This window comes from Nicotiana attenuata, chromosome 7 (genome assembly GCF_001879085.1).
Source record: "Nicotiana attenuata strain UT chromosome 7, NIATTr2, whole genome shotgun sequence".
In the NCBI taxonomy this organism is placed as follows: Eukaryota; Viridiplantae; Streptophyta; class Magnoliopsida; order Solanales; family Solanaceae; genus Nicotiana; species Nicotiana attenuata.
This window is the reverse complement of record NC_031995.1, coordinates 79696916-79702988: the sequence shown is the minus strand read 5'-3', so window position 1 is coordinate 79702988 and position 6073 is coordinate 79696916.

Genomic DNA, 6073 nt, shown 5'->3' with positions numbered 1-6073 from the left:
CGAGCTCAGCTTCTTGTATGATCCTTAACGAGGGAATTTCTACCTCGGCAGGAATGACTGCTTCTGTACCATAAACCAGCATATAGGGAGTTGCCGCGATTGATGTGCGAACTGTGGTGCGGTACCCCAATAAAGCAAATGATAGCTTCTCGTGCCACTGCTTATGTTTTTCTATCATTTTCCTTAGTATCTTCTTGATATTCTTATTGGCGGCTTCTACGGATCCATTCATCTGAGGTCTGTAAGCTGTAGAATTCTTGTGTTTGATCCTGAAGGCTTCACACATGGCCTTCATCAAGTCACTGTTGAGATTGGAGCCATTATCAGTAATGATCGACTCTGGAATCCCGAACCGACAGATGATACGGTCGCGGACGAAGTCTGCCACGACTTTCTTAGTCACTGCTTTGTGGGAGGCTGCTTCAACCCATTTGGTGGAATAATCAATTGCCACTAGAATGAACTTGTGCCCGTTTGATGCGGCAGGCTCGATAGGTCCGATGACATCCATTCGCCAAGCGGCGAACGGCCATAGCGAGCTTGTTGCAGTAAGCTCGTTTGGAGGCACCTTTATCATGTCTGCATGTATCTGACAGCGATGGCACTTTCGGACAAACTGGATGCAGTCCGTTTCCATGGTCATCCAAAAATAACCTGCCCGGAGTATCTTCTTAGCTAAGACAAAACCGTTCTTATGTGGACCGCAGGTCCCAGCATGGATTTCTTCTAAAAGTTTAGATGCTTCCTTTGCGTCAACACACCTTAGCAATCCCAAATCAGGAGTCCTCCTATACAGGATTCCTCCGCTGTGAAAGAAATTGTTAGATAATCTCTGGAGTATGCGCTTCTGAGTGGGATTTGCAAGCTCTGGATATTCTCCTTTGGTTAAATATTCCTTGATGTCATGAAACCAAGGCTTTCCGTCTTCTTCTTCTTCGACGTGAGCACAGTAAGCTGGCTGATTGTAGATCGTCATGGGAATAGGATCAATGAAGTTCTTATCTGGATGTTGTATCATAGAGGCCAGGGTAGCCAATGCATCGGCGAACCCATTCTGGACCCTGGGGACATGTTGGGATTACGTCTTTGTGAATCTCTTCCTCAACTCCTGTACACGATGCAAATACGGGAGTATCTTGGAATTCTTAGTTGCCCATTCTTCTTGGACCTGATGTATGAGCAGGTCTGAATCCCCGATTATTAGCAGCTCTTGAATGTTCATGTCAATGGCCATCTTGAGCCCTAAGATGCAGGCTTTGTACTCGGCCATATTGTTGGTGCACGGGAACCTAAGCTTGGCGGATACCGGATAATGCTAATCGGTTTCAGATACTAGGACTGCCCCTATGCCAACTCCTTTAAAATTTGCTGCTCCATCGAAAAACATCCTCCAACCATCGTAGGATTCTGCAATGTCTTCTCCTACAAATGATACCTCTTCAGGAAAATACGTCTTCAGGGGTTCATATTCTCCGTCCACGGGATTCTCTCTGATCTTTAGCATGTTCTATTGTGTTCCTTTATGTTGTTCTTCTACTGGAGTGTGCATGTTAAAGTCTTAGTTCTTTCTTAAGGTTTCTGATTTTATTTTCTTTGTTGATATTTCTGCCTGATTCTCTTGTCTTTCATCTCTATACTCGATTGATGGTAGAAACCCTAAAATTTGGGGGTTTATTCGAGTTTTGAGACTATTTGCTATGTGATTTGCTTGTTCCTCATCTCTGAACTTGTTTGGTTTCAAAACCATAATTTCTTTGGACCTATTCGAGTTCCTGTAGTTGTTTCATCTACTGGTCGACTGTGTTTCGAAATCTTTTTTTCAACTTTTATTTCTTTGTATGATTCTGACTTCCTGCTAAACTCTATAAGATCTTTTACTTGACCCCTTTTGCATGCTATTGGATACTCCCTCTTCTCTGTTACCGAGGTGACTACTGATTTTGTGATTGCATGAGACTTCTCTTTGTCATAGATTCAGCCTTGCATGCTTAATGTCTATGCACTCTTTATAGGATAAATTTCCCTCTCAAAATAACCCTTAATTGTGGACTGGTTTCAGACCTCCTCGTGTAAGTTTGATTGATTTTTTCCTTGTTTACTGATTTCCCTATTTCTTGGGTTGATTTGAAAGCTTTCCTTAGCCTTTCGATTCTCCTATTTCTGACTTGGTTTATTTGTTTATTCATGAATCAGTAATTTCGAATCCCTGACTCCTTGATTTACTATGTACTGATTGCCTCTATATTCTGCAGCTTTACTCTGTTTTCTTACCTTATTTGGTTAACCGAGTCTTTCAGAGATTCTTCCCTTAATTAAACCCTTATGTATTTACCCCTAATTATCTACTTTGCACAAGATGCTTACTTGATTTCTTTCCTTAAAAGTTTCTGTCCACTACCGTTTGGTTTTAACTCCTTGATTAAAGGAAGTCTTTGATACTGATTGATTTTTAATTGATACACAGTTCCATAATTATTTTCTTGCCTTGCTTTCTACCTATTTTCAAACTATAAATACCCGGCTTTTCCATTAACAAAGACACAGGAACACTCTTAGTTTCTGAACTCGCACTCACACTCAAAAGTATTCTCTCTTGTTACTTCTACTGTGGCCTGCTCTCAAGCCCTGCTACTTGCTTTTACTGTATTTTGCTCTTTGAAGCTGGTATGTCCTGATTAAGATTTTCAGCAATCACAACAATGTGTTTATTTAATACTTTTACCCTCTTGTCTGCCTACTGTTTGTGTTTAGTTCAGTACTTATTTTAGCATGCTACAATTTCCTTTTGCCTGTTCTGCACCTACTATGCATCCCAAATGTGTTTGATGCTAATGGTTTGTTTGAGGTATGACAGTATTAAGTATTGCTGTTTATGACTCAAACTTGATTCCCCTGGAATCATAACCTCTATGTCACCATCATATGTTGTGTATTCTTGTTGATTCTGCAAGCATAACAACACTCTCTATTGCTGTGTATGCCCAGACTTAGCTAATGCCTAAGTACATACGCTCTTTGTAATCCCCAATCGCTGAACCCCTTTGTGTGAAATCCTCAATCCTGTAATTGTTTCCCAACCCCTCTTCCCCTCTTCTGTGCTTTCTTAGTTCTTTAAAACTCTGTTTCTTCACTTGCACTCTCTCTTAGACTTAAGTTCTGCCCCCCTCTTGTGAGTCTTGCCTTGGGACCCTTTGAGCTCACTCTGAACTTGGACACTTGAGGGCTGGCACTTCCACACTGCACTTGTCCCTTCTGGTAATACAATTAGGGTGTGAGCACTGCCCGGAGTCCCATTGAGGCTCTTAGGGAACTCTGACACGCTCAAATTGGAGAAAGGCTTTGGATCGATGGTCTTTGAGTTGGTCTATCTCATAATTCAGGCGGGAAGTCAAGAATCAGGCCTTTTAGGGTTGCACTTGTTTTCTTTGTATTTTTCTGATGTATTTGTTACTCTGGTTTGTAATAATTTGTAAAGAATACTCGGGGCTGGCTAGTGAAACAGGGTTGGGGTAACTATGCATGCAAAAGGTAGAAATCGTGCCTACAGGACTGTTCTAATTCTGCATATTCAACTACATATAGAATCCATGCCTATAGGATTGTTACAATTCTGCATATTCAACTCCGCCTATAAATCATGCATATAGGATTGTTCCAACTCCATTCTGCATATTTCGAACTGCATTTAGAAACCATGTCTATAAGGTTCAATTTCTGCATTTAGATGCCATGTTTATGAGTTTTAAAATAAGTTCTGCATTTAGAAACAATGTCTATAAGGTTCAATTTCTGCATTTAGATACCATGTTTTAAAACAAGTTCTGCATCTAGAAATCACGTCTATAAGTGTATAAAATCAGCAACGTGTAGGAAACATGGCTATAGGAGTCTCTAACTGAATCTGATTCGCTTCACCCATTTCTAGACGTAAAATCAGTAATAATACATACCACCACCTACAGAGCCTGTAATCAATTTGTTAATTCCGCATCTCTTTTGGATAATCTAAGTCCCCCAATGTTAACAAGCATGCACTTTTATGATTTCAAACAATTCATTTTCTGAGCTTTACTGTCTTACCACCTTCTGAGTTCAATAGATACCATGCCTATAGGATCCCATATGAGCATTTAGGCAAACCTTAGAGTAATAATAAAGACTGAATCCGCTTCTGTTAATTATTACAACCAGCAGGCAGTCCTGATTCGGGCTTCTTATCTGAATTATGTAATAAATCAATCTTCCCTGATCCTTTAAACTCCTTCATATTTAATTCTAATCATGCCTAAGCAGTACGTGCAAGACATGCTATTATGTGTTTTTTTTTTCTGTGCAAGGAGGTATAATTGAGCCTTATATGTTTATATGTCTCCCCAAATATGCAGTATGTGTTTTGTATGTCTCCTTAGAATTTTACCTTTGAAACTCCAAATAAGCCTAATATCCTTCCCTTTTTAGATTAGTAGTCCTAAGTGCCTCCAGGACTGATAGGATTGGGACGGGTAATAGCATGCATTAAGTAATCGATACCAATCCGCGCTTTAAATACCTTAATGGGGTGGGATGGGCAGATATAGATATGATGACCACGCGATAATGTCACGTGTAGCCCCCCATTGAGGAGTGATTACCGGACATTGTGTCGGGTGATCCATATTATTAATAAACCTAGGACCCCTCTCCCTTCATTCTTTATTTCTCTTCCTTTGCATTTTAACTCTTTATTTTTAAAATCAGCTCTTCTGATTGCTCTTGCAAACCTTGTTTACTTTCAAACTATTATGTGCTGAAATTCCCTCTTGTTTGGGCCTTATTTGTTTATATGTTAATTGTACCCAAATTCACAATAATTATCTGGCAGGGAACCACACTAGTGGATTCTGAGGGGTGCCTAACACCTTCCCCTTAGAATAATTTCAAGCGCTTACCCTATCTCTGGTTATTCAAATCGAATTCTTTTGGTGTCCTAATGCATCCTAATCATTAGGTGGCGACTCTTCAAACCCAGTTCCCAAAAGGAATGAGTTGTCCCTCCAAATGTCATAAACCCGATTTCGCGAGAAAAAGGGGGTGCGACAGGGTCGTTACATCCTTACCCCTCTTTCTGTCACAACATTTTTACAAATAATGGTCACCCTCTAACCAATTTTTTTATCATTTCTCTCCTTTACATTTTCCTTCAATTTTCTTTGATTTGTGAAGTGTTTGTTCAAATAAAGATGCTACTATTAATCACTTATAAAGTATGAAACTCTGTTAAGAACAATTATAAACTGATGATATTTTCTTGTGATAATAGTATTAACCATGATTTGCTCGCTAAGTTGTTATCGTGGCAAAACTTTGATGGAGTCAAAACAAATGATAGTATAGTGCACTCATACTCTTAAAATCTTGGATACGCCTCTGCCTCTTATCCAACCAAAGGTTACTAAAATTTCATAATGTTAAGAACTCCTTGAAGTGTTACTACTTGTTATCTTTAAGTTTGAAAGTTTCTGTTCGCAGAATAATGAATTGAATACTGGAGATAAAAATCAAACAAAAATAGAGTAAGCAAGTAGTAATAAAGAGTTAAAAAGAAAAAACAATCCTTTATTTTATCATAGGTCAGCCCAAATGCTAAGTCTACGCTCACTTGCCTAAACTTCCAAGAGATACAATCACTTATTATAGTATTAATGGTAAAAACTTACCGCGCCTCACAAACATCACTATTAAAAATCCGGAAAAAAGCGACAAAAATTTGGCGACCAAAATTGGTCTGTCAGGAAAAGCGACCAACGTTGGTCGTTAAATTGGAGAAAATAATTAAATAATTATTTTAAATACATTAGCGACCAAGGTTGGTCGCTTTTGGTCGCTAATTTGGTCAAAGTGTTGACCGGACTGGTCAGACTTGCTTGGTCAAAGAAATGCTGAAATTAGCGACCAACTTTGGTCGCTAAAGTGGAATCCACTTATAAAATTTTAATATTTATATTATTATTTAAAAAAATTATAAAATATAAATAAATATAATTCAAAATTAGCGACCAAAGTTGGTCGCTCACGAAAGGGGAAGCAGATAGAG